Genomic DNA, 7,872 nt, shown 5'->3' with positions numbered 1-7,872 from the left:
TATCATTGACCAGTCAGTGTGCAGTTAGTTTCTACCCTATCATTGACCAGTCAGTGTGCAGTTAGTTTCTACCCTATCATTGACCAGTCAGTGTGCAGTTAGTTTCTACCCTATCAGTGACCAGTCAGTGTACACCCTATCAGTGACCAGTCAGTGTACAGTTAGTTTCTACACTATCAGTGACCAGTTAGTGTACAGTTACTTTCTACCCTATCAGTGACCAGTCAGTGTACAGTTAGTTTCTACCCTATCAGTGACCAGTCAGTGTACAGTTAGTTTCTACCCTATCATTGACCAGTCAGTGTGCAGTTAGTTTCTACACTATCAGTGACCAGTCAGTGTACAGTTAGTTTCTACCCTATCAGTGACCAGTTAGTGTACAGTTAGTTTCTATCCTATCAGTGACCAGTCAGTGTACAGTTAGTTTCTATCCTATCAGTGACCAGTTAGTGTACAGTTAGTTTCTATCCTATCAGTGACCAGTCAGTGTACAGTTAGTTTCTACCCTATCATTGACAAGTCAGTGTGCAGTTAGTTTCTACCCTATCATTGACCAGTCAGTGTACAGTTAGTTTCTACCCTATCAGTGACCAGTCAGTGTACAGTTAGTTTCTACCCTATCATTGACCAGTCAGTGTGCAGTTAGTTTCTACACTATCAGTGACCAGTCAGTGTACAGTTAGTTTCTACCCTATCAGTGACCAGTTAGTGTACAGTTAGTTTCTATCCTATCAGTGACCAGTCAGTGTACAGTTAGTTTCTATCCTATCAGTGACCAGTTAGTGTACAGTTAGTTTCTATCCTATCAGTGACCAGTCAGTGTACAGTTAGTTTCTACCCTATCATTGACAAGTCAGTGTGCAGTTAGTTTCTACCCTATCATTGACCAGTCAGTGTACAGTTAGTTTCTACCCTATCATTGACCAGTCAGTGTGCAGTTAGTTTCTACCCTATCAGTGACCAGTTAGTGTACAGTTACTTTCTACCCTATCAGTGACCAGTCAGTGTACAGTTAGTTTCTACCCTATCAGTGACAAGTCAGTGTACAGTTAGTTTCTAACCTATCAGTGACCAGTCAGTGTACAGTTAGTTTCTACCCTATCGGTGACCAGTCAGTGTACAGTTAGTTTCTACCCTATCGGTGACCAGTCAGTGTACAGTTAGTTTCTACCCTATCGGTGACCAGTCAGTGTACAGTTAGTTTCTACCCTATCGGTGACCAGTCAGTGTACAGTTAGTTTCTACCCTATCGGTGACCAGTCAGTGTACAGTTAGTTTCTACCCTATCGGTGACCAGTTAGTGTACAGTTAGTTTCTACCCTATCAGTGACCAGTCAGTGTACAGTTAGTTTCTACCCTATCAGTGACCAGTCAGTGTACAGTTAGTTTCTACACTATCAGTGGCCAGTCAGTGTACAGTTAGTTTCTACCCTATCATTGACCAGTCAGTGTGCAGTTAGTTTCTACCCTATCAGTGTACAGTCAGTGTACAGTTAGTTTCTACCCTATCGGTGACCAGTCAGTGTACAGTTAGTTTCTACCCTATCATTGACCAGTCAGTGTACAGTTAGTTTCTATCCTATCAGTGACCAGTCAGTGTACAGTTAGTTTCTACCCTATCAGTGACCAGTCAGTGTACAGTTAGTTTCTACCCTATCAGTGACCAGTCAGTGTGCAGTTAGTTTCTACCCTATCATTGACCAGTCAGTGTACAGTTAGTTTCTACACTATCAGTGACCAGTCAGTGTACAGTTAGTTTCTACCCTATCAGTGACCAGTCAGTGTACAGTTAGTTTCTACCCTATCAGTGACAAGTCAGTGCACAGTTAGTTTCTACCCTATCAGTGACCAGTCAGTGTAGTTAGTTTCTACCCTATCAGTGACCAGTCAGTGTACAGTTAGTTTCTACCCTATCAGTGACCAGTCAGTGTACAGTTAGTTTCTACCCTATCAGTGACAAGTCAGTGTACAGTTAGTTTCTAGCCTATCGGTGACCAGTCAGTGTACAGTTAGTTTCTACCCTATCAGTGACCAGTCAGTGTAGTTAGTTTCTACCCTATCAGTGACCAGTCAGTGTACAGTTAGTTTCTACCCTATCAGTGACCAGTCAGTGTACAGTTAGTTTCTACCCTATCAGTGACCAGTCAGTGTACAGTTAGTTTCTACCCTATCAGTGACCAGTCAGTGTAGTTAGTTTCTACCCTATCGGTGACCAGTCAGTGTACAGTTAGTTTCTACCCTATCAGTGACCAGTCAGTGTACAGTTAGTTTCTACCCTATCAGTGACCAGTCAGTGTACAGTTAGTTTCTACCCTATCAGTGACCAGTTAGTGTGCAGTTAGTTTCTACCCTATCATTGACCAGTCAGTGTGCAGTTAGTTTCTACCCTATCAGTGACCAGTCAGTGTACACCCTATCAGTGACCAGTCAGTGTACAGTTAGTTTCTACCCTATCATTGACCAGTCAGTGTACAGTTAGTTTCTACCCTATCAGTGACCAGTTAGTGTGCAGTTAGTTTCTACCCTATCATTGACCAGTCAGTGTGCAGTTAGTTTCTACCCTATCATTGACCAGTCAGTGTGCAGTTAGTTTCTACCCTATCATTGACCAGTCAGTGTGCAGTTAGTTTCTACCCTATCAGTGACCAGTCAGTGTACACCCTATCAGTGACCAGTCAGTGTACAGTTAGTTTCTACACTATCAGTGACCAGTTAGTGTACAGTTACTTTCTACCCTATCAGTGACCAGTCAGTGTACAGTTAGTTTCTACCCTATCAGTGACCAGTCAGTGTACAGTTAGTTTCTACCCTATCATTGACCAGTCAGTGTGCAGTTAGTTTCTACACTATCAGTGACCAGTCAGTGTACAGTTAGTTTCTACCCTATCAGTGACCAGTTAGTGTACAGTTAGTTTCTATCCTATCAGTGACCAGTCAGTGTACAGTTAGTTTCTATCCTATCAGTGACCAGTTAGTGTACAGTTAGTTTCTATCCTATCAGTGACCAGTCAGTGTACAGTTAGTTTCTACCCTATCATTGACAAGTCAGTGTGCAGTTAGTTTCTACCCTATCATTGACCAGTCAGTGTACAGTTAGTTTCTACCCTATCAGTGACCAGTCAGTGTACAGTTAGTTTCTACCCTATCATTGACCAGTCAGTGTGCAGTTAGTTTCTACACTATCAGTGACCAGTCAGTGTACAGTTAGTTTCTACCCTATCAGTGACCAGTTAGTGTACAGTTAGTTTCTATCCTATCAGTGACCAGTCAGTGTACAGTTAGTTTCTATCCTATCAGTGACCAGTTAGTGTACAGTTAGTTTCTATCCTATCAGTGACCAGTCAGTGTACAGTTAGTTTCTACCCTATCATTGACAAGTCAGTGTGCAGTTAGTTTCTACCCTATCATTGACCAGTCAGTGTACAGTTAGTTTCTACCCTATCATTGACCAGTCAGTGTGCAGTTAGTTTCTACCCTATCAGTGACCAGTTAGTGTACAGTTACTTTCTACCCTATCAGTGACCAGTCAGTGTACAGTTAGTTTCTACCCTATCAGTGACAAGTCAGTGTACAGTTAGTTTCTAACCTATCAGTGACCAGTCAGTGTACAGTTAGTTTCTACCCTATCGGTGACCAGTCAGTGTACAGTTAGTTTCTACCCTATCGGTGACCAGTCAGTGTACAGTTAGTTTCTACCCTATCGGTGACCAGTCAGTGTACAGTTAGTTTCTACCCTATCGGTGACCAGTCAGTGTACAGTTAGTTTCTACCCTATCGGTGACCAGTCAGTGTACAGTTAGTTTCTACCCTATCGGTGACCAGTTAGTGTACAGTTAGTTTCTACCCTATCAGTGACCAGTCAGTGTACAGTTAGTTTCTACCCTATCAGTGACCAGTCAGTGTACAGTTAGTTTCTACACTATCAGTGGCCAGTCAGTGTACAGTTAGTTTCTACCCTATCATTGACCAGTCAGTGTGCAGTTAGTTTCTACCCTATCAGTGTACAGTCAGTGTACAGTTAGTTTCTACCCTATCGGTGACCAGTCAGTGTACAGTTAGTTTCTACCCTATCATTGACCAGTCAGTGTACAGTTAGTTTCTATCCTATCAGTGACCAGTCAGTGTACAGTTAGTTTCTACCCTATCAGTGACCAGTCAGTGTACAGTTAGTTTCTACCCTATCAGTGACCAGTCAGTGTACAGTTAGTTTCTACCCTATCGGTGGCCAGTCAGTGTACAGTTAGTTTCTATCCTATCATTGACCAGTCAGTGTGCAGTTAGTTTCTACCCTATCATTGACCAGTCAGTGTACAGTTAGTTTCTACACTATCAGTGACCAGTCAGTGTACAGTTAGTTTCTATCCTATCATTGACCAGTCAGTGTACAGTTAGTTTCTACCCTATCCGTGACCAGTCAGTGTACAGTTAGTTTCTACCCTATCGGTGTACAGTCAGTGTACAGTTATAGTTTCTACCCTATCAGTGACCAGTCAGTGTACAGTTAGTTTCTACCCTATCAGTGACAAGTCAGTGTACAGTTAGTTTCTACCCTATCAGTGTACAGTCAGTGTACAGTTAGTTTCTACCCTATCAGTGACCAGTCAGTGTACAGTTAGTTTCTACCCTATCAGTGACCAGTCAGTGTACAGTTAGTTTCTACACTATCAGTGACCAGTTAGTGTACAGTTACTTTCTACCCTATCAGTGACCAGTCAGTGTACAGTTAGTTTCTACCCTATCAGTGACCAGTCAGTGTACAGTTAGTTTCTACCCTATCATTGACCAGTCAGTGTGCAGTTAGTTTCTACACTATCAGTGACCAGTCAGTGTACAGTTAGTTTCTACCCTATCAGTGACCAGTTAGTGTACAGTTAGTTTCTATCCTATCAGTGACCAGTCAGTGTACAGTTAGTTTCTATCCTATCAGTGACCAGTTAGTGTACAGTTAGTTTCTATCCTATCAGTGACCAGTCAGTGTACAGTTAGTTTCTACCCTATCATTGACAAGTCAGTGTGCAGTTAGTTTCTACCCTATCATTGACCAGTCAGTGTACAGTTAGTTTCTACACTATCAGTGACCAGTCAGTGTACAGTTAGTTTCTACCCTATCAGTGACCAGTCAGTGTACAGTTAGTTTCTACCCTATCATTGACCAGTTGGTGTACAGTTAGTTTCTACCCTATCAGTGACCAGTCAGTGTACAGTTAGTTTCTACCCTATCAGTGACCAGTCAGTGTACAGTTAGTTTCTACCCTATCAGTGACCAGTCAGTGTACAGTTAGTTTCTACCCTATCAGTGACCAGTCAGTGTACAGTTAGTTTCTACCCTATCATTGACCAGTCAGTGTACAATTAGTTTCTACACTATCAGTGACCAGTCAGTGTACAGTTAGTTTCTACCCTATCATTGACCAGTCAGTGTACAGTTAGTTTCTACCCTATCATTGACCAGTCAGTGTACAGTTAGTTTCTACCCTATCAGTGACCAGTCAGTGTACAGTTAGTTTCTACCCTATCATTGACCAGTCAGTGTACAGTTAGTTTCTACCCTATCATTGACCAGTCAGTGTACAGTTAGTTTCTACCCTATCATTGACCAGTCAGTGTACAGTTAGTTTCTACCCTATCATTGACCAGTCAGTGTACAGTTAGTTTCTACACTATCAGTGACCAGTCAGTGTACAGTTAGTTTCTATCCTATTAGTGACCAGTCAGTGTACAGTTAGTTTCTACACTATCAGTGACCAGTCAGTGTACAGTTAGTTTCTACACTATCAGTGACCAGTCAGTGTACAGTTAGTTTCTATCCTATCAGTGACCAGTCAGTGTACAGTTAGTTTCTATCCTATCAGTGACCAGTCAGTGTACAGTTAGTTTCTACCCTATCATTGACCAGTCAGTGTACAGTTAGTTTCTACACTATCAGTGACCAGTCAGTGTACAGTTAATTTCTATCCTATCAGTGACCAGTCAGTGTACAGTTAGTTTCTACCCTATCGGTGACCAGTCAGTGTACAGTTAGTTTCTACCCTATCGGTGACCAGTCAGTGTACAGTTAGTTTCTACCCTATCGGTGACCAGTCAGTGTACAGTTAGTTTCTACCCTATCAGTGACCAGTCAGTGTACAGTTAGTTTCTACCCTATCATTGACCAGTCAGTGTACAGTTAGTTTCTACCCTATCAGTGACCAGTCAGTGTGCAGTTAGTTTCTACCCTATCAGTGACCAGTCAGTGTACAGTTAGTTTCTACCCTATCAGTGACCAGTCAGTGTACAGTTAGTTTCTACCCTATCATTGACCAGTCAGTGTACAGTTAGTTTCTACCCTATCAGTGACCAGTCAGTGTGCAGTTAGTTTCTACCCTATCATTGACCAGTCAGTGTACAGTTAGTTTCTACCCTATCAGTGACCAGTCAGTGTGCAGTTAGTTTCTACCCTATCATTGACCAGTCAGTGTACAGTTAGTTTCTACCCTATCAGTGACCAGTCAGTGTACAGTTAGTTTCTACCCTATCAGTGAATAATGTGACCAAATTAATGCACATCACATATTTGGGTTCATTAAAACCTTACCTTCTGCATCAGCTGATTTCATGGCAAAACCTTTGGACACATATTTAGTCTTTTCCTTCAATTCCATGATCTCCTCTTCAGACTCTGAAGAATGACTTTCAAAATCCAATAATGCTGCTGAGGTATTAGTTCTCTTCTCATTTTTATCTTTCTTATACTGCATCTCTTCAAGTTGTGTGTCTAGCTCACTAACTATTAATTGTCCTTTTTGATCAGGTTGACTTTCTAATTCTTCATCTACTTTGTGCTCTTCCTTGGCACAAATCTCCTTTAGGCTTACTATGGTTCTTTCAGCAATTTCGTTTTTCTGTAAAACATTGTGATACTGATCTTCTAAGACTGCATTCTTCTGTCTTTCTTCATCTAGTAAATTCCGTAGAATCTCCTCCTTCATTGATTTACGGGATGTAACTCCACTCTTTGTTAAATCAGGGAAATAACTGAGAAGATCTTGCCACTTTAAAGGGTGTGTTGGTTGTAAACTCCTAGAAACAAAACTTTCGGTTTTAGTTGTTTTTGTAATAGGAAGGATTTTACTTGCTTTTTTGCTGAATAGATCCAAATCTGAAATAAAAATAAGGATAGATAATATCAAAACCTGATATTTCACTGAATACTGAAACTGTTGCAAAACTCATGTACAGACACAAGTGTAAACTTATAATGTGCAAGTTCATCATACATAAATTTGATTCATTTGATGTTAATCGAACTGTCGCATTTAATAATTAAAGATGACTTCTGATTATTGTCCATTGTTCACTTTTGAAATTATAATACAATAATTTGACATATTATAGCAGTCAGGAATATCTCCTGATCGGACTAATTATCCTAATCAGGACAAAAACATACCTTCAAGGTATTCTGTATTTATCAGAATTGGATACAGCCATTTCAGATAAATACTCTTCAAATGTGAATACAGAAAAATTGCCCAAGACAACCTGTGTCCGATACCTGGCTCTTTTGTAGGTCTTTGAGACTAGAATGTACACATATTTGTTTCAACATGTGACATGTCCTAGTTACATATGACAGAGCTCCAAGGTCATTTATCCAAATCAGGATACAAGAAATTATCTCAATCGGGATAATTATCCCAACTGGAATGACACAAAATTATCATTTATAATGAGGATAATAATCCTCATTATCAGGGGATATTGCTGACTGTAGATTACTTAGTTGATAAATATCAGTATCACACATCACATTTATTGTGACGTCAAGTATGGTTTTGCCTTCCAAGGTGGTAACAGATATGTGTTGTAATCAGTTACAAATCTAGTTTATGG

This window comes from Glandiceps talaboti, chromosome 23 (assembly GCF_964340395.1).
Source record: "Glandiceps talaboti chromosome 23, keGlaTala1.1, whole genome shotgun sequence".
In the NCBI taxonomy this organism is placed as follows: Eukaryota; Metazoa; Hemichordata; class Enteropneusta; family Spengelidae; genus Glandiceps; species Glandiceps talaboti.
Note: the sequence above shows the minus strand (reverse complement) of the source record.